Source organism: Artibeus jamaicensis, unplaced genomic scaffold (assembly GCF_021234435.1).
Source record: "Artibeus jamaicensis isolate MK-2021 breed Jamaican fruit bat unplaced genomic scaffold, CSHL_Jam_final contig_585, whole genome shotgun sequence".
Taxonomy (NCBI): domain Eukaryota; kingdom Metazoa; phylum Chordata; class Mammalia; order Chiroptera; family Phyllostomidae; genus Artibeus; species Artibeus jamaicensis.
The window spans coordinates 7,725,679-7,747,596 of record NW_026521894.1 but is presented as its reverse complement, the minus strand read 5'-3'; the positions used below and the strand labels follow the sequence as shown (position 1 = coordinate 7,747,596).

General features: G+C 40.1%; 1 protein-coding gene across 3 annotated transcripts in view; it reads right to left on the bottom strand.

Annotated features, from left to right (window-relative positions):
- Positions 1-21,918, bottom strand: part of EXPH5 (exophilin 5) — an 85,307-nt gene that overhangs the window by 47,137 nt on the left and 16,252 nt on the right. Inside the window, exon 1 of one of the 3 annotated variants that reach the window (XM_037158851.2) lies at positions 20,127-20,223. The exons of 1 other annotated variant lie outside the window; for it this stretch is intronic. The gene's annotated coding sequence lies outside the window, so the exon portion shown is untranslated. Of the gene's footprint in view, positions 1-19,799; positions 20,224-21,918 lie in introns of those variants that run through there. One more of the 3 variants, XM_053670432.1, reaches the window with a different exon arrangement.

The following is a 21,918-nucleotide window of genomic DNA, read 5'->3' as shown; positions in this document are numbered from 1 at the left end:
GCTCTGTTACACAATAAAAATGATAACGTGACATTGGAGGCTATTATGTACTTTAAACGAATATGTCTCAATGCATCAAGAAGTATAGAATAGTTGTAGTTAATCTGTAAACAACCCATTTATAAAAAATGAAAAGAAATGCCAATGTAATGAAGTAGTGATACCAGGTGCATTTTACAAAAGAAAAGTGGAAATAAAAAGAACAGTGTACTTAGTATAGGCATAGGGGTGTGGTTTATTCTTTATTAACAATAATCTTGTATTTTAAAAGTCATCATCAATTTAGCTGTAAGTCACTTTTGACTGGTTTGCAAAAATGTTTGTTACTACAATATTATTGACTATATTCCTTATGCTGTAATTTACATCTCCACAACTATTTTGTAACTACTAATTTGTACTTCTTAATCCCTTCAACTTTTTGTTTTCTTTCAGGTAGGATAAAGGAATGTATGACAAAGGTAATAGCTGATTATCCCATCTTTTTGTTTTGTTTTGTTTTAAATCATTTTGGCACCTCTGTTTCCTTAACTGATATGCAAAAATAGAACTCACACCACGGAAAGAATGAATTAAGTATGGTGGTAGGTGTCTGAAAGACATGGACCACTTTTCTGGCAAACAGGCAGTCCATGTTGTATTGGGAGCCTGTGCCATGTATATAGCAAAGCAGTCATGGGTAGTTACTGTGCTTTGGTCATGTTGATACAGGGTGCAGCCAGAGGGGCCCCCCAAAAAAAAGATTTAGAAAGGTGTCCAGAATTCGAAGTATATAGAAATATTGGAGAGACATATAAGATATCCTCACTGCCCCCCGCCCCAGGGGAAAGGGATGAATGGAGCCAGGCCATTGAGAGCTATTTTGCATAGCAACAGTTTTGGAGCTAACCTCTGGAGGAATGGTTATTTAACATATCTATAACCTTTAACTGGTTTCATAGATATGTTAAATAGCAGTGGCCAAGTTTGGAGCCGGGCAGAAGGAAGAAGGGAGTAGAGGGGGACTCAAGAAGGGACTAGCGGGGACTGAGGATGGAACTAGGAGGACTCAGGATGGGAACTAAGGTCTGCTCTCCGGAGTGAGGAGGGCTTGGACTCAGAATGTAACAAGGGGCTGCATTCCTGAGTGAGAGCGCCTAGGTGGGAGCTTGGAAAAGACTGGCTCCAGGACACGAAGGGTCCCCGCTTGGCCAGATGAGAGAGAGCCACGCGGTTTCAGCAGAGTGAGGACCCCCTCTTGGTGAGGTGAAAGAGGGAGCCACGTGGTTTTGGCAGGGTGTGGACCCCCTCTTTCCCAGGTGAAAGGGAAAAACCACGAAGCTTTGCCAGAATGGAGATCCCTGCAGCCAGGTGAAGAAGACAGCCACATGCTTTTGGTGGAGTGCGGACTCCTGCAGCTTTGGTAGAAGAGGCCCACGCAGCTTTGGGGTGCCCCCTTTGGCCGCGTGGCCTGAAAAAGCAAGAGAGACTTTGACTGGAACTGGGTACAAAGGACTCTTGCCAGTGGACCATGAGAGGGTACCACAGTACTTTGGATTAACTCGAGATCCTGCCTGCACGGTGACACAGCTGACGGTGCCAGCGGCCTGCAACACAGACGTGTGCTCTTTTCCTGATTTACGGTACCCAGAGTTGGGACAGTGGGAGAAGGGAGCGCTGTGTGGGTGTAGGTGTATACCCTAAAGGACTTTGATATTTTAGTGGTGGTGTTAGGCCTGAATAGCATTAAATAAACATTTTGTTTCCTTTTCACAAATCTCTGGCATTAAGAGATGTCTTTCCAATTGGCGGGACAGAAGGGCCCAGTAGATTTTAGTATTTTGTTTTTGGGAGGGGCCCCTGTTGTATAGCAGTTTTGGGCATCCCTAGGTGGGCCAAATATTGTATTGCCCCTCCCTCGGACCTCTTGTTGTTCGGTAACAATGTGATCCAAAATTTTTGTATTACTGGCCCTAACAACTGAACCAGGGATTTGTGCTTGACCCCAAAACTAAATATGAGCAAAAATACTGCCCACCTGATGTATTCTACTTTGGAGAGTGATTAACAACTTAATCACATCCTTCCTTTGGCATATCTTGAAATCATGATGAGAAGACAAACTAAAGTGACACAGAATCTGAGAGACACACAGCGAAAAGGCATCATGCAGGAACCTGAGTAGAAGCCAGGACACAACAGTCATGAAAAAGAAGAAGCTATGGGGCAGACAGGAAAGCTTTTTAAAAAATAGGTATACAAGTGATTTATTTATTTATTTTTACTTTTCCCGTTACCATTTAGTCCCCTTATACTCCTCTCCCCTGAGAAATCACCACATTACTGCCCATGCAGAGAGGAAAGTTGTAAGAAGAAAATCAGCTGCGGCAATGGAAGCTAGCAATGAGAAGCAGAGCTGAGTACTCCAACCACAAGTCTGGCTGATTACCAGCCTGATTGATTGGCACCAGAATGCTGGACTCTGACCCACTTTCTGGTTCCCAAGGATTGGCTGGGCAGGGTGAGGCTGTTTCATGTGTTTCTTTACTTTCCATTATAGAATAGACTTACAGTGAAGTGACACCCGTCACTCGAGGTAAAGTAACATGTATGTTCCTTGTCATTTGAAAGAGAGTAACTAAAACATCCAGTGATAATAATGTGCAGAAATCTGTTCACTAGGAAGTTATCAGCATTGGGACAGAAAATTCAAATCTCTACAAAAACTGACTCTGATTTATTATTATAACATTTTAAGTTCTTTTTTTCCCCTGCTTATGAAAGTAAAATTGCACTTATCAAAATGATTTAGAAAACACAGAAAAGCTTGAAGAAAAAAAAAAGTCCCTTATACTTTCCTGTTAAAGACAAAACCATAGACCTGGAATGGCACCATTTGTGCTACAGCCCATGACACCAAACCTAGAGTTAACTTCTGACCTAACTGCCGTTTTGACCTTCACGAGTGATATAATCTCAATGAACCAGTCTGGAATTTTCTGGTCAACACCAGTGAGGTAATCTGTCACATGGATCCTCTCTCTCCTCTCATAGAAAGAAGAGGCAATCTGAATGATAAAACCCTGGCTATGCCTCCCCCCACACTCCCTGCTAAAAGATGTCCTGGTTTAAAAACAATCTTTTCTTTTCTTTTGCTAATAACTCCTCTTCCACATTAAAAAAACCCAACTTTTTAAAAATAAAAGTCTTTCATTTAGTAAAGCCCCTCAGAGTGCCCTTTTAGTTGCTACATGAGATGCTGCCCTATTCACGAATTACTTAATAAAATCATTTAGATGTTCAAATTTAGTCAGTTGAATTTTATTGTTGAACACGGGCAACCAGAGATATTGGGTATGTCCACCCAGCATTTTAAAGCAGGGATAACAGTAGGTTACACTGGAACCCAGCCTTGTCTCAGTTTTAGCAGAGGCATGAAAGCAAGAGATTCCACATGTCCAAGAGAATTGCGAAAGAGCAATCAGAAAAACTCTCTTGGTAGGATTTATGTAAAAAAAAAACAACTAAAAAACCTCAAAGCTTTTCCTCTATGTTTTCTTCCAGTTTTACTATTTGTAGTCTTCTGTTTAAGGCTTTAACCCACTTTAGGTTGATTTTTGTGTATGGTATGAGGGTTCAGTTTTATTTTTTGCATGTGGATATTCAGTTTTCCCAACAGCATTTGTTGAAGAAACTGTATTTCTCTATTACATCAAAAGATCAATTGACATGTATACATGGATTTATTTCTAGGCTCTCTACTCTGTTCCATTGGTCTATTTTTAGACATATCTATTTTTATGCCAGTACCATAACTGTTTTAATTACTGGAACTTTGTAATATATTTTGAAACCAGGAGGTATAAGATAATTTCATCTTAAAGATGAATATAACAAAACCAAATGTAGATGTGTGGGACTACATCAAACTAAAAAGCTTCTGCACACAAAACAACAACAACAACAAAAAACACCTAATAGGGTAGAAAGGCAGCCTGTGAAATAGGAGAAAAATATATGCAAACTAAATCTATGATAAAAGGCTAATTTCTAAAATACAGTAGGAACTACTACAATTCAAATCAAAACCACATGAGATACCACCTCAAGTGTTGGTAACAAGCGTTAACGACAATGAGGGAATTGGACCCTTGTACACTGTTGGTGGGAACACAAAATGGCACAGCTACTGTGACAACCAGTATGGGGTTTCCTCAAAAAGTTAAAAATAGATAGAAGTGCACATGTTCCAATAATATCATTTCTAGGAATATATCTGAAGGAAATCAAAGCAATAGGTTTAAGAGGTACTGGCCCCCACATGTTCATAGCAGCCTTATTAACAATGGTGAAGATGTAGAAACAATTCATCAAAAGATGAATGGATAACTAAAATGTAGTATATACATACAGTGTGATATTATTTAGCCTCTAAAAAGAAGGAAATCCTACAATATACAACACCATGGATGAACTTTGAGGACATTATTCTGAGTGAAATAAGCCAGTCACAAAAGGACACATACTGCACGATTCCACTGATATGAGTTACCTAAAATAGTCAAACTCACAGAAGCAAGGAACAGAATGGTGGTTATCAGGGCAAGTGGGAGGAGGAACAGGGAATTGCCAGTCAAGAGGTATAAAATGTCAGTTGTCCATGAACCCGTTCTAGAACTCTGCTGTACAACCTGTGCCTGTAGATAATAATACTGTAATGCACACTGGAAAATCTGTTAAGAAGGTAGATCTCATGTTAAATGTTGTTAGAAAAAAAAAGCCAGATCCCTCTTTTTTAGGGTTATAAGCCCCCTCACCTAAACTGAGTCAGAAAAGAAGAAAGGAGTCTTTCTTTCCAGGTTTTCAAAAGTAGCTCTAAAAGAGCTTAATAAGCTATATTTTGTTGTGTATAATGTGCATCCATGTTTTTGTCCCAAACATTCAGGAAGAGAATCTTTTAATTTTTTAATTCAATTATTTTAAATTTATATTTAGATACTTGTTTTTTATATTATTGTATTTTACATATGAATATCATTATTGTTTCCTAGAGTAACACTGTTCATGCATAAGCATAAATAAAAGAACTAAAAACATTTATATAGATATGGAATTAGTATTCCCCATGTATAATGTGCATCTTTATTTTTCCCTAAAAAATTTGGGCAACAAAGTGAACATTGTACATGGCAAAATACAGGTATGTCCTTTATAATTTTGGAGAAAGGCTGACTGTTGTCTGACTCTTCCCTGAGAAGTTTAAGTTCAATTAACCAGGGCCAGCCCAGAGTCAAGGGAGTAATGGGAGATTGAAGGGATTGCTCAGCTGGCAACCAGTCCTCATTTCCAAGGCTTCTCAGGCAGAAATAGTATGTTTCCTGAGGACAAGGCATGGGTCACAGGAGACGCTGAGGAGTTGTGGGCTTCTCTCAGATCATATCCATGAGAACTGGCTTGAGAAGCAGAGAGACCTAAGAGTCCGTGGGTGAACCACCAGATTCCTAGCGACATGGAGAGGTTGGCAGAGAGCAGGGGAGAGCACATCATCGCGTCAGGAGAGCTGCAGAAGCATAGAGCCTGGCTGTGGGGACATCTCCGACAACCCCACATGAGCACACCAGAAATGAGGCGAATTTAAACAACTGTTCCACATCTGCAGCAAGCTGTGGTAGTGTGAGGGGAAATGGCTGCTTCTCTGAATGAGGTTGGAATTAATCGGGCCTGGACAATCTAACTTTGGTACTGAATCAAGACTGTGTTTTATGCCTTCAAGTGACAGAGGGCTTTAATACATAAGAGTGAGCAGAAAAGTCATGAAACTGCCTACATTTAATTCAGTAGCATTGAAGGCAAAATGGAAGCTATTCTAATTATATCATTGTCATATTATATATACATGATTATGTTATTATATTATATGAGTCCTATTTGTTCAACACACTAGTTATAGATGTATGCATTTTTAAATGCTTTTACACTGTAACTACTATTTTGCAGTCAGTCAGCATTTCCCACTTAGCATTATATTAAGAATGCTGTTACATTAATTTTTTTACCACTGTATCTTTGTGCCATAGTATATATATCTACTGCCCTATTATTAGACAAGGGGTGTTTGTAATTTTTTTTAAAGCCATAATGTCGCACTTAACCTAGCATAGTATATATCTCTAATATACTTCTTTAAATTTCCTTGTAGTAGTATTGCCAGGCCAAAGGATGAACATGCTTTAATGACTTATGTACTACATTGCCAAATTGCTCTGTAGAAGGATTATGCCAAATTTCTCTCTAACCACCAGATTCTACAAGAAGGCCAATTTCCCATGTCCTTGCCAATATTAAACGTCATTGCTCTTATTAATCTTTGCTAATCTGATATATAATGTGCAAAAATAGTTTTTATTTTAATTAAAAAAATCTTTGATATTAAGAGGTTAAACATTATTTCATGTTTGTTGAATGTTATTTTTATGACTTAATATGCTCAACACCTTTACTTATTATTTTAACCCAGGTGTCATTAAAAATATTAGTTCTTTGAAGCACAAGGCAAAGGGCCAAAAGGATGGCAGAGTTGGCAACTCTTGGTATTTGCTTCAAAGTGTAGCTCATAGACTGGTCTGTGTATCACTAAGCAGGGCCTCCGATTGCGGATGTTGTCTTCAGTGCACCTAAGTGTCTTGGTTGTTTGTCCCCTATTGCTGTTGCCTCTGTTTAGGTTACAGTGCTAAGAACAAAGAGAGGTATAAGGTGGCCAAACTAAACAGACACTATTGTCCTAGACACTCTCTAATGTTATCTTCATCTTTTCCCAGCCAGTTGTCCCAAAGTGGCATGGTTGTGTAATACAGTCTGAGTTTATGTGAGGATGCTGGATCTGAGTGGTGGGAACATAATATCACGGGTTCTAATCTGTTTGTTACTTGGGCTGATCAAATGACATCTTTGTGTCTCATTTTCTACATCTGTAAATCTCAATTCTTCATAACCAGACCCCATGCTTACCTAACTGGATTTATTTTCCATTATTCTCTCATTTAATCCCCAGGTACAACCATTCCACTCTCTGTGCCATGATCTCTGGGTCTTTTTCCAAGTTTCTCTTCTGATTGCAATGATCTTCCTTACACAATCTCTGTCCCATGATCTAATGCAGTGTTGGCACTTAGCTAAAAGGTTGAAAACTGTTGTGTAAAAAAAAAGATAATGAATTCAGTTCGACTATAATAAGCATTTAAATTTGTGAGAACAATTTGAAGACACTAGGAAATTAAGATGTAATGGTGGAAAAAAGATATGTACAAAATAGGTGTGATAAAACAGGACCTGATAAATCATTAAAAGAGAAAGTTTCTCCATTCACAACACACTGACATCAATACCTGGGGTTAGTGCAGATGCTACAGGTTAAGGGCTCAGTCCCACAAAACTGACACCACTTCAAACACCAGTCTCAAGTCCAGGCCTCCAGTACTTTTTTGGGTTGACCAACTATAAATGGAGGGTTCCCACAACCCCCTCTTCAGGTTTAAGAATTTTTAGAACAGCTCACCGAACATGAGTAATATAATATATAGTTTGCTTATGATTTTAAATGCATTACTAAGCATATTTTTCAGGATAAAAATGAAGAGCCATATAAAGAGATATATAAAACAAAGCCTAAAAGGGTTCTGAGCACAGTAGCTCTGTCCTGTGGAATTTGGGATATGCCACCCACCTGACACATAGAGACATTCTTTTTCACCAACCCAGAAACTCTCCGAACTTTCTTGTTTAGGGTTTTTATGGAGGTGTCATTATGTAGGTATGGTTGATTAAATCACTGGTGACAGCTGATTGGGTGAATCTCCAGCCACGCCCACATTCCTCCCTGGAGGTTAGAGGAAGGAGACAAAAGTTGGAGCCCTCTGATCACAGGGTTGGTTTCTCTGGCAACCAACCCCCATTAGCTTATTACCATAACTCAGGTGTGGTTTATTATGAAAATTAAGGGGCTTATTATGAAAAGATACTCCTCTCGCCCCTATCATTCAGGAAATTTCAGGGGTTTCAGAAGCTCTGTGCCAAGAATAGGGTCAAAGATCAAGTACAAATCTTATTATATCACAATCATATAATAGAAAGCCAAATCTCTAGCTTTGGGATGATAAAGAAGGATAAGATTAATTCTGGCTCAGAGCTGAGAAACCATTCACAAAGGTGGATTTCAAAGGATATTTGTGTCACTAACTGCAGAACAAGCTCATAATGGTCCCACCCTGCTTAACAAGATAGTGAGGTATTTTTCAGAGACAACAGGCCAAAACCACAAGTCATGCAGCCAAAGCATGCACAGAAGAGAGAATTTTGACCTCCAGCTGCACCAGCAACCAAAGTCCCACATTCACCCATCCTCCCAACCCCACACAGAAACAAAGGACTGGGACGGAACCTGAACTTGAGCACAGGAATGCCTTCAAAAGCCAAAGATCTTTTGTATAGGGAGGTGGCCCAGAAAACATGTTGGTGACCCTTTACCATAAATGACCAAGTTCCAAGATATCCCAATTAGAACTTGCCCAACCAGCACGTCCACATACTTATTCCCCCAAGCCTTTAAAAAACCTTAACGTTGTCCAGAGAACAAAATGGAATAGAGGCACTATTAGGTCTCTCATCTTCTTGGTTGGCACCTTCTCAATCAATAAACTTTTCCCTACTCCAAACCAACATTTTGAGTTTTGGTCTTTCCAAGTGTCGGGTGCACAAACTTAGGTTGTTAACAGTGGAAAATTAGGGTAAATTCTGAATCCACCATTGTTCTTCACTAGTGTTGCTCATTTCCCAGTGCATGATCCAATGATTTGAAAAGTAAATATGGTGGGAGAGAAGAACCCACCAAAGAATGACCTAACAGCAACCAAAACCAGGTTACAACAAGAGTGTCCACATAAACAGGATAAAGGGCATCATCCCCTTATCCTAAGAGCATTCAGCTCAGGGAATCAAGGACACTGCACCACTGAATCTCACAGGTCTCCTACCACAGAAGGCCACCTCACAACAGGGAGTCAAAGAAGATAAATCTAATATGCAGAAACAAACAAGAAGAGTCACCAAAAATGGGGAAACAAAGGAACAACCCCAAATCAAAAGAAAAGGAGGAATCCCCAACAAGAGTGCTAAATGAAATGGAGGCAAACAATCCATCAGACACAGAGTTCAAAATAATGGTTATTAGGATGTTCAAAGAGTTCACTGAGAACTATAAGTAACTTTATGGGAGCTATAAGGAACCTACTGGGAACTACATCAGCATGAAAAGGATATAGAAACTATCAATAAGAACCAGGAGGAAATGAAGAATACAACATCTGAAATGAAGAATATACCAGAAGGAATTAAAAGCAGGTTAGATGAAGAAGAGGATCAAATCAGTGAGTTGGACGATAAGGTAGAAAAACTCCCAGACAAAGCAGCAAAACAAGAAAAGACTCAAATAGAACAAAGATAGTGTAAGAAAGCTGTAGGACAACATGAAACATAATAATATTGGTATCATAGGAATACCAGAAGGAGGAGAAGAAGAGCAAGGGATAGAAAATCTGTTTGAAAAAAGTAATGACAGAAAAATTCCCTAACTTAGTGAGGGGAAAATCATGCAATTCCAAGAAGCACAGATCAGGGTCCCAATCAAAATAAACCCAAAGAGGCCCACTCAAAGACACATCATAATTAAAGTGGAAAAACTTAAAGACAGAATATTAAAGGCAGCAAAGGAGAAACAGCTAGTAACATAAAATGGAGCTCCAATAAGATTATTGGCTGTTTTCTCAACAAAAACACTATAAGCTAGAAGGGAATGGCAAGAAGTATTCCAAGTAATGAAAAGCAAAGGACTGCTATCAAGACTACTCTACCCAGCAAGGCTCTCATTTAAAGTGGAAGGCACCCTGGCTGCTGTAGCTCAGTGGATCAAGTGCCAGCCTGTGAAGCAAGGGGTCACTGGTACTATTCCCACTCAGGGCACATGCCTGGATTGTGGGCCAGGTCCCCTATAGGGGGTGTACGAGAGACAACCACACATTGGTGTTTCTCTCCCTTTCTTTCTTCATCCCTTTCCCTCTAAAAATAAATAAATACAAATCTTGTAAAAATAAAAATAAAAAATAAAATAGAAGACTAAATAAAGAGTTTCCCAGACAAAAAAAGGTTAAAAGAATACATCTCCACCAAACCAGCATTGCAAGAGATGTTAAAGGGACTGCTTTAAGAAAGATGAAGAAAAAGAGAGAGAGAAACACAAGTACAAAGGGAAAAAATGACAATGAATAAGTATCCATCAATAATAACCTTAATGGTAAATGGATTAAATGTCCAATCAAAAGACAGGGTAGCTGAATGGGTAAGAAAACATGACCTACATATATGCTGCCTACGAGAGACCCACCTCAGAACAAAAGATCTACAAGTGAAGTGAATGGAAGTGAAAGGATGGAAAAAATTATTTCAAGTAAATGGACATGAAATTAAAAAACTGGGGTAGCAATACTTACATCAGACAATATAGACTTCAAAACAAAGGCCATAGCAAGAGACAAACAAGGTCACTTCGTAACACGTAAGGGGGTAGTCCAACAAATGGATATAACCCTTTAAGCATATATGCACCCAATATAGGAGCACCTAAATATATAAGAAGAATCTTGGAGGACTTCAAGAAAAATATCAACAGCACCAGAGTCATCATAGGGGATTTGAACATCCCACTGTCCATAATGGACAGATCTTGCAAAGAATCAACAAGGATATTGTGGCACTGAATGACACTGTAAATCAAATGGACTTGATATATATATACAGAATCTTTCACCAAAGAATCAAAATATACATTCTTTTCAAATGCATAGAAACATTTTCAAAGATAGACCACATGGTAGGACACAAAACAAGACTCAACAAGTTCAAGAATGTTGAAATCATATCAAACATCTTCTTGGATCTGAAACTAGAAACCAACCCCAGGGAAAAAACTCAAAAACATTCAGATACATGGAGACTGAATAACAGGTTATTAAATAATAAATGAGTTAACAATGAGATCAAGGAAGAAATGAAAGACTATCTGGAAACAAATGAAAATGAACATACAACAACCTAAATCCTATGGGACACAGCGAAGGCAGTCTTGAGAGAAAAGTTCATAGCAAAGCGGGCCTACCTAAAGAACATAGAAAAGTCTCAAATAAACAACCTAACCCTATGTCTACCAGAACTAGAAAAACAACAATAAAGAAAGCTCAGAGCAAGTAAAAGGAAGGAAATAAGATCAGAGTACAATTAAATGACATAGAGACTAAAAGAATAATTCAAAGGATCAATAAATTCAGGAGCTGGTTCTTTGAAAAGATAAACAAAATCTACAAGCCTTTAAAGAGATTCATCAAGAAAAAAAAGAAGACACCAATAAATAAAATCAGAAACGAATGAGGAGAAATACAACTGATACCAAAGAAATACAAAGGATTGTAAGAAACTACTATGAACAACTATATGCCAAGAAATGTGACAACCTGGGCAAAATGGATAAATTTCTAGAATTATACAATCTTCCAAAACTGAATCAGGAGGAAGCAGAAAACTTGAATAGACCAATAACAACTAACAAATTGAAGCAGTAATCAAAAATCTCCCAGCACATAAAAGCCCTGGACCTGATGGGTTTACAGGCGAATTTTACCAAGCATTTAAGGAAGAACTAACTCCTGTCCTTCTCATACTATTCCAAAAATATTCAAGAAGAGGGAAGATTCCCAAACTCTTTTTATGAAGCCAGTATTGTAATTCCAAAACTGACACAATAAAGAAAGGAAACTACAGGCCAATATTTCTGATGAACATAAATGCTAAAATCCTCAACAAAATATTTGCTATCTGGCCCTGGCTAGTGTAGCTTGGTGGATTGAGCATGGGCCTGTGAAGCAAAGGGTCACCGGTTCAATTCCCAGTCAGGGCACATGCCTGGGTTGCAGGCCAGGTCCCCAGTAGGGGACACATGAGAGACAACCACACATTGATGTTTCTGTCTCACTCTTTCTCCTTCCTTTCCCCTCTCTCTAAAAATAAGTAAATAAAATATTTAAAAATATTTGAGATCCAGATCTAGCAATACATTAAAAGGATCATATATCACAATCAAGTAGGATTCATCCCAGTCAAGTAGGATTCATCCCAGGGATGTAAGGATTTTATTACAATATTAGCGAATAATAAATATCATATACTACATAAATTAAGTGAAAGACAAAAATGACATGAGCATATTAATAGATGCTGAAAAAGCATTTGATAAAGTTCAGCACCCATTTATGATAAAATACTCAGTGAAGTGGAAATAGAGGGAGCATACCTCAATCTAACCAAGGCCATATATGAGAGACCTGCAGCCAACATCATACTCGAAGGATGAAAACTAGAAGCATTTCCCTTAAGATCAGGAACAAGACAAAGGTGTCTGCTTTCACAACTCTTATTCAACATAGTACTGGAAGTTCTGCCCACAGTGATCAGACATGCAAAAGAAATAAAAGGCATCCAAATTGGAAAGGAGGAAGTAAAACTGTTATTGTTTGCAGACAACATGATAATGTACACAGAAAACTCTATAGTATCCACCGTAAAACTACTTGACCTAATAAGTGAATTTGGCAAAATAGCAGGATACAAAGTAAATATTCAGAAGTTGAAGGCATTTCTGAGTGTCAACAGTAAAATATCAGAAACATAAACTAGGGAAAGAATCCCATTTACTACAGCAACAGGAAAATAAAGTACCTAGGAATAAACTTAACCAAGGAGGTACGAGATCTATACTTGGAGAACTATAGAACACTGAAGAAAGAAATTAAGGAAGATACAAATAAATGGAAGCACATACCATGTTCATGGATAAGAAGAATTAATATCATTAAAAGGTCCACACTACCCAAAGCAACCTATAGATTCAATGCAATACCTATTAAAGTACCAATGGCATATTTCATAGATCTAAAAATAATATTTCAAAAATTTATATGAAACCAAAAAGACCTTGAATAACAACAGAAATCTTGGAAAAAAAGAACAATATAGGAGTGATCACAATATACCTGATATCAAACTATACTGCAAGTCCACTGTAATCAAAACAGTCTGGTATTGGCATAAGAACAGACATATAGATCAATGAAACAGAATAGGGAGCCCACAAATAAACCCTTATCTCTATGGTTAGTTAATATTTGACAAAGGGGGTGGGAGCATACAAGTGGAGTAAAGATAGGCTCTTCAATAAGTGGTGTTGGGAAAACTGAACTGGTATGGCAAAAAAAAGAAACTAGACCACCAACTTACATCATACACCAGAATAAACTCAAAATGGATAAAAGAATTATAAGTTGTGGTATCATAAAAGTCCTAAAGGAAAACACAGACACTAAAATTATGGATATCCCATGCAGCAATATTTTTAACCATTATATCTCCTAGTGTAAGGGAAATATAGGAAAAAAATAAACAAATGGGACTATATCAAATTAAAAAGCTCTGCACGGCTAAAGAATCCATTATCAAAATGAAAAGGAAACTGACCTTATGGGAGAATATATTTGCCAATGATATCTTGGACAAGGGTTTAATCTCAAAAATTAAAAAAAAAAACTTATTTAACTCAACATCACAAAGTCAAACAATCCAATTAAAAAATAGGCAAAGGACCTTAGCAGACACTTCTCCAAGGAGGATCACCCATAGACATATGAAAGGATACTCAATATCACTAGCCATCATAGAGATTCAAATTAAAACCATAATGAGATACCACTTCACACCAGTCAGAATGGCCATTGTAAACAAATCAACAAACAAGTGCTGGGGAGGATGCAGAGAAAAGGGAACCCTATGTGCACTGTTGGTGGGAATGGAGACTGCTGCAGCCACTGTGGAAAACAGTATGGAATTTTCTCAAAAAACTAAAAATGGAACTGTCTTTTGACTGGTATTATACCCTAAGAATCCTGAACTACCAATTCAAAAGAACTTATGCACCCCTATGTTCATAGCAGTGCTATTTATAATAGTCAAGTGCTGAAAACAGTCTAAGTGCCCATCAGTAAATGAGTGGATCAAACAACTGATACATTTACACAATGGAATACTATGCAGCAGGAAGACAGAACGTCTACCATTTGTGACAGCATGGATGGAACTAGAGAATATTATGCTAAGTGAAATAAGCCAGTGAAAGACAAATATATGATCTCACCTGTAAGAGGAACCTAATAAACAAAATAAACCAATATGCAAAATAAAACCAGAGGCATGGAACCATGAAACAGACCGACAGTGACCAGAGGTGGCAGAGGGGAGTAAGGGTGGAAAGAAGGGAAAATGACTTGTCAAGGAACACGTAGGAATGACCCATGGACATGAACAACCTGGTAGGGAATAACTGGACAAAGGAGGGAAAAGGGGGAAAATTGGCAGAAACTGTAATAGAATAACAATAAAATATTTTTAAAAAGGAAAGTAAATACTGTGGGGGTTTTGGGTGGAGGGAATGGTTGAAGGCCATAATAGGCGGAGAGTAATCTGAGCAAAGGAAATAGAGTAAACGACTTGGTTTTGTTTTCAGGGAAGCAGAGTATGCCTTTTGGGGGATATTGACTGTTTTAAGCTGGTTATTTTTAAGAAATGAAAGACTCAGAAAAAACCTTTGACCTTTCCTCTAACAATCTAAAATAATTTAGATAGAGGACCTGCTCCAGGAAGGAAGCTATCATGACACACAACTATGGTGTAATGCGAACTAGTGGTAAGAAAGAACCTAGCAAGGCCCCTTTACTACAAGTCCTCTTTGATATTGTTAAAGATGGCCCAGAAAACCTTTGTTCACCAAACTTTTGCTTTACATCTCCATGTGAATTGCCTTCCTGCCCTTTGAAGTCAGAAACCACAACCTTCCCCCCTCCTTAGCTCCTCGACTTTATCCTCTGGTATCTGTTTATATATACTAATTTGGTTATTTTCTCCTGTTAATCTGTCTCATGTCAATTTGAAGCAGAAGGACTTAGGAGGAAAATTATTTTCCCTTCCCCACAGTTTGTTTTTGTTTTGCTTATTGTAAGCGGTTATAGAAAGTTTTTATTTATTGGCTGGCCTTATATCAAGAGAAACCATCTAAATTTGCTGATGGAAAGAAATCATTATCTATTAATATTTTCATTGCCAACCTGTGTCATAGCGCTATAAATAAGAATCCCTAAAACTCTGAAACCTCTCAGTTCCTTGATAGATACACATACATAGTATTGAGGAGAAGGCTCATTGCTAAGACTGTGCGAGTCTTCTGGAGGTTTCCTATGCGTTCATGTAAAGAACAGGGCTTCGAGGGGAGAAGCTTAAGATTTCCTTTTGTGGCTTCATGCCAGTCACCCACACAAACACCAACACGCTGGGAGATTGCTCCCGGATTCGGCAGATTCAAGTAAAAGCCTGAGATGTGGAGAAGGCTACCACATAATCCTTGAACACACAGTTAACTTTTATTTTATTAGAAATGATTTTCTGTTGTTGTGCTATTTATCATTTACAGAATAAAAAAAAACCAAACAAACCAGTTAACCTAAATGTCATTCTCTATGCACAAGGTTGTTAAAAATTAGTGGACTTTTAGTGGGAGTTACTGAAGGTAAACAGATCCCTGGGAGGAGGAGGGAAGGAATTAGGTGTGATGGAATGTTCTAGCAAGCCAGCAGTTATGCACAATAAACAAACACAAACAAATCTTTTTCAAAGGCCCTTAGTTCCCAATATTGACATAAATAGCCTTTCTAAAGAGAAGATTTACATATTTTAACTACTAATTAAAGTTCAGTAACCGTGTTATGTAGAATTGGTTCAATGGAAGTGTTCACAAGCCCAAACTGCAAGTCATTCTGTTACAGAACCCGCCAATGCTGTTCTGCAATAGCTGTGGGGTTTGATTGATTGCCCGATGCCAAGGAACAAAAGTCCCAATGCAAGAGTTTGGTGAAAAGGGAAAGGGGTTGTTTATTTAAAGGTTATACAAATTTGGAACAATTGCAGAGTTCTGGCCAAGATGGAAGTGTAGGTAGAAACCCTTCCCTTCCTCACACAACCAAAAGGAGGATAACAATGAGTCTAAAAGCAATAAACAACCAGAAGCACCAGAAAATCAAACTGCATGGAATTCCGACAACCAAGTAATTAAAGAAAAAAATCAGTCAGAACAACCAGACCAGTAACGTGGCAGACCTCAGACTGCAAGGGCTGGCCAGGTGAGAAAAGCCACTGCAAGGTGGTGGGCTGCGAAGGTGAGGCTGACTTAAGGGGAAAGTGGACTATAGTGGTTGCTGTGGTGGGAGAAACACAGTCTCACACAAAGAGTCTGTTGGAAAGTGCATTAGAGACAAACAGGCCAGCTGCACTGTTCCCTCTCGGGGCCCTTCCTCACAGGCCTCACTGCAGTGCAGCAAAGAGGGTTGCCCTGCCTGGGTGAATACATAAGGCCCTGGCCCCTTACAACTTATCAGGGGTGCCAAGACAAAGAAATATGGCCTAAAGGAAAGTACACAGCTAAACTTCAGAAAGAGAACTGAGCAAGGAGGAGAAAGTCAACCTACCTGATGGGGAATTTAAAGCCCTGGCAATCAAAATGCTCAGAACTGATTAAGCTTGGTCAAAAAATGAAAAAAGAAATGAAAGACACACAAAATGAAATAAAGCAAAATATTCAGGGAACCAACAGCGACAGGAAGGAAACCAGGACTCAAAGCAACAATTTGGAACAAAAGGTTATAGGGGCACCAGAAGGAGAAGAATGGCAAGAAATTAAAAACTTATTTGAACAAATAATGAAGAGTAACTTCCCCAATCTGGCAAAGGAAATAGACTTCCAGGAAGTCCACAGAATCCCTAAGAAGTTGGACCCAAGAAGGAACACACCAAGGCACATCATAATTACATTAGCCAACATTAAAATGAAGGAGAGAATCCTAGAAGCAGCAAGAGATAAGGGGATAGTCACCTACAAAGGAGTTCCCATCAGACTGTCAGCTGATTTCTCAAGAGACTTTACGGGCAAGAAGGGGCTGGAAAGAAGTATTCCAAGTCATGAAAGGCAAGGACCTACATCCAAGATTACTCTATCCAGCTATTGTGGACCGCTCTGCCTGGTTTCAGAAATTGTAACTACCCCCGTGGCTAAGGAGAAGTGGATGACTTCCAGACTGCGAGCCACAGGAGACAAAAGCTTGTCTCTGGTAGCAAAAGCTGCCTAATTTTCTTCCTGCCCCCAAAGCATGGTCTATGCTGATGACGGGTAAGTCTCCTCACAGGGAGGAGCAACCTAAGCCAGACACGATCACTTGGGAGGCCATCATGGAAGGGGCTGGGGGACTTCAACGAAGAGTGAGCAATGGACCCTTGCCCCCGGCTATGTGACATAGCCCAAGTCCCCATGTTCTCTGGGAGAAGCCCTTCCTAGCTCTAATCCACTTAAGTTTGAATACCAGATGGGGAGGGGTGCAGCTCCTTGCCTCGCTAAAGCGGATCCCAGGGGGGAAAAATCTGGCATCACAAAGAATTCCTAAAAAACCTGGGAAACCTGCTCTGCTAAGAGTACTTTCATTCATATGATAAGTGTCCAAGTAGGAAACCCTTAAGGTTCCTGCAAAACCTCCTTCCGGACAGACACTGACTCAGATTAAGCCCTCAATTTTCTTTGAAATGTTATCTACTGTTTGATCCTTGCTGCCCTGTATTCCTGTGTATCACAACCCAATAAAAGCCCTGAAGGAAGGGGCTGGAGGCCTTTTTTTCCTCTGAGAAACTGGCCACCTCTCCTCCTGAAGCAGATCATGTCTTAGTAGTGTTCACTTTCATGGATGGTGGATGGGGGGACTTGTGGGAAAAGTCGCCCCCACATCCAGCAAAGCTTTCATTTAGAATGGAAGGGCAGATAAAGTGCTTCCCAGATAAGGTCAAGTTAAAGGAGTTCATCATCACCAAGCCCTTATTATATGAAAGGCTAAAGGGACTTAGTTAAGAAAAAGATGATAAAAATATGAACGGTAAAATGACAACAAACTCACAACTATCAACAAATGAACCGAAAAGAAAAGAAAAAGAACGGAAATAAAAACTAAAACAACTGGAACAGGAACAGAATCAGACAAATGGAGTTCACATGGTGGGATTTCAGTGGGGAGTGGGAGGGGAAGAACGGGGGGAGAAAAGGTACAGGGTAGAAGAAGCACAATTAGTAGGCATAATATAGACAGGAAGAGATAAAAATGTATAGGAAACAGAGGACTCAAAGAACTTATATGTACAACCCACAGACATGAGCTAAAATAGGGAGATGCTGGAGGGTTAGGGGGACAGGGTGGAGTGGTGATAAGGGGGGGGAACTGGGAACACTGTAACAGCATAATCAATAAAAAATACTTAAAAAATAAAGGTTATACACATTTAGAATAATGGCATATTTCTGCCATTAAGTCCCATTCCCTTTAAAAATACATAAAAACATGTAATCCTGCCTCCCTTTGCTAAACCAGGCCCCTTTTATAATATGCCACTCAGAGGTACCATCTTTCAGAAAAACAGAAGCCTGCAGCTCAGCGTTCCTGGTCACAGTTTGGCTCCAAGCATCCCTGACAAATCCAGGCGGCTAGGCAGGTCCTGAGTGGCTCCGTCCCCTCTACCACCTTCTCCAGTCAGACCTTCTCTCACTGCCCGCCCTGTGGCTCCCTCCCTCTCTGGCTTTCAGACCTCCCCACTGACCTCCCTTACTCCAGACCTCATGGCAGTCCTCTTCTCTTTCAGCCCACCCTTATTTAAATGCTCAGCCTGGAACTTTCTGTGTGACCTCATATCTGGCACCTTCTATGATGTGCCAGTTTTGCCAGTTCCCCAGTGTCTTTTGCCTTCTTTTGACTGCCATCTTAGGGCAAACGTTCCCAGTGACACATGGGTGGCCATCCAACCCCTGCAGGCGCTGTACGAGCCTCCCCCAACTCCACCCCTTCCCCCAGGCTATGTCAGGAGTCCCTGAGCATTCTCACACTCAGTGACGACACAATCCACCCTGAGCATTGGCCCTCCTCTCTCCAGGACAGCACAGGCTACTAACTCGCCATTGTTATGCAGTGTATCTCAAATGCTGTGCCATCCATTCCTCCGATCAAGGGTTCTAGGGCTGTTCTCCTATTTTCAGGGGTCTTATGCTCTGCACCCCTTTACAATTCTTCCCTTATTCACCCCCCCCACTTACCTACATCCAATTACTCTCCAAGGCCAGCCTCTTTCTGAAGACTTTCCTAATAATTTCACTTTCTATCCATCTTTTTTCATTCCAAGAACCTACTGGCTATGCCACTCATGTGCAGCCTTATAATAATATTAAATTTTCATGCCTTATCCACCCAAATAGATGATCAATTTCTTGAGTTCTACACTTTGCATTTATTATAGCAGATTGCATAACCCATACAAATAGTAAGACCTCAAAAATTTTTTTCAAGTATCTCTTATTTTAATAAAAATGAAAATATCCCTAATGTTAACCCAAAGAAGCTGGGATTTATTTAACTCCCATCATGATAAACATAGAAAGGGGTACTTTTTCATTTATCATTATGCCCGCTGAAGATAAGATTCTCAGCCTTGCTGCTTTGAACCTAGAGATGTGCATTCAACATATTCAAGCAAATTCTGGGATAGCAGGAACAAACGATCTGCCAAGGGCTTCATCTCTGTGCACAGCAGCTTACCTGGTGGGTGCTGGGTAGAACGATGGCTTTGCCTCTTTCCTCAGTGACACTGGACAAGCTTCCAAACCCAGGTCTCCAGTGCCCTAAGCAGGGCACAACCAAGAGAGAGACTCCCTCAGCTGCTGAAGGGAAATATTGCTGCTGACCCTGGACCCAAGAGGAGGGTGCTGCTGAAAAGCTGGCTTGCTGCTACTTTACAGAGGGAAGCAGCCACTTGAAATAAAATGTCTTGGTCTTTTCTTTGTTTTTAAGGGGGGAAAGGGTGTTCCAATGATCAGTTGGTCCTAATTATTTTTGCTTAGAATAAGAGAGAGAGAAAGCTCTTACCTAATTCCAAAGCTGAAAGGGAGGAAAGGAAACCACCTGCAGGTGCCTCTGACTGGCTGAGCACCTGCGATCTGGTAGGCTGTTCACCTCAGGTTGCCAAGGTGGTGTCTCTGTGGGCCAATCAGTCCCTCTGTTACTTTTTCAGCTTCTCGGAACAAGTTTCTCCCTTGCCAGAATTCTGCTTTGAAATCTGCCCACTGTTCTCTTCACTCCCCATCCTGGTCACAGGCCTAACACTTGAACTTAATTGTTAAGAAACCACATTCATCAAGAGATAATGTATCTAAATATTCAGAAGTTGACAGGAATTGATGCCTTTAACATTCAGAAATATTACCTCATTCACTCTGGACTCACAAAGTGTAGAGTCCACTCAAATCCACCAGTTTCAGTGTAAACAGTAGGTCAAGTGCCAAAAACATCAAAGCCAGAACCAGACTTCATATGAACTCTTCTTTCTTTCTGCTTCAGTCAATCAGCCACCAACTCCTGCTAATTTAACTTTCCATATATGTCTTAAATTGATTCCCTTCTCTTCATCACCAGCTAAGGTCCCTAAACATATTTTTCTTTTAATCCAGGCTTAACCCTTTACCCAGAGCCACCCACCTAAGAAACAAAGTTGATGTCACTCTGTTGCTCTAAGGATTTCAATGGCTCTGCTGAACCTCCAGTTGGTATCCGGCTCTCCCCTGTCTGTCACTGCCTCTCACTTTGTCTTCCAGTGATACCACCGCTCCACAGTCTTTCATGTCGTCGTGCCTTACCTAATGCTGTTCACTCCATTTGGAATGCCCTTCCCATCTTTAGTCCCCCCACACCTCCTTTGAGACTTAGTCCAGGCATCATGTTCTCTAGCAAGCCTTCCCTAAGACCTCATACACAGTTAATGATCTCTGTATCCCCGTGTGTAACTCTCTTAACATCTGTTGCATTTTGGCGAATGTACTCTGTTTAAATCCATCTCCCTCACTACACTAAGAGATTGTACAGAGCATCTTTTGTATCTCTGACACTAGGTTCACAGTAGGATCTCAGTGTATCTGCAAAATGAATGAGTGTTTGATGTTTAGAAGAAATGTTGTTAAATCATGATAGAGAAAAACAAGAATTCTATCCTGTGGGGCTCTCCCTCTAAAGAGGAACACAGAGGCACCTGACCTCTGACCCCTGATGCTGGAGGAGGGTCCAAGGCCAAAGGGCCCAGAGATGACTGTGTAATGCTGCAAGTGGAGAAGCTCGTCACATCTGGCAGCTCTACAAGAAAGAGGTGAAATGGCAATGCTCCTCCCAGCACTTAATTTTGACAGTTGACTGTATCACTTTGTTCCCATGATCCCCCTCGCCTTAAGAGGTCCTGGAAGAGGTGTTGTAAGTTGACACCTGGGGGAAGTGAGGCAAAACTGGGGAAGAAACTGGAGCCAGAGCTCAGTAAAACTGGGTGTGTACAGTGCTCGGTAGAACTAGGCGAGGGTGGGTCCTGTGTGGCTTTGAAGGTGGAGATAGCTACCCTGGAGGGAATATGTTACTCATAAACCTTTTAAAGAGCTTTGCCTGGATGACATTGGCAAAGCAATTAAGCATCTGTGGACAGACATGACCTAATTTATTGGTCTTCCAGTTGTCTTCAGTGGAGCCAGCGCTATAGCGTAACCTGTAACTAAGAACGCATTTTGGTGGGGTGCGGGTTGGGGGTTGGCTGAGAATAGGGGAGCCACATGTCTTTAAGGAGGAAGAGACACCAGCAAGTAGTGGACCAGAGGCTAGCTCCTCCCTGACATACTCCCCATGG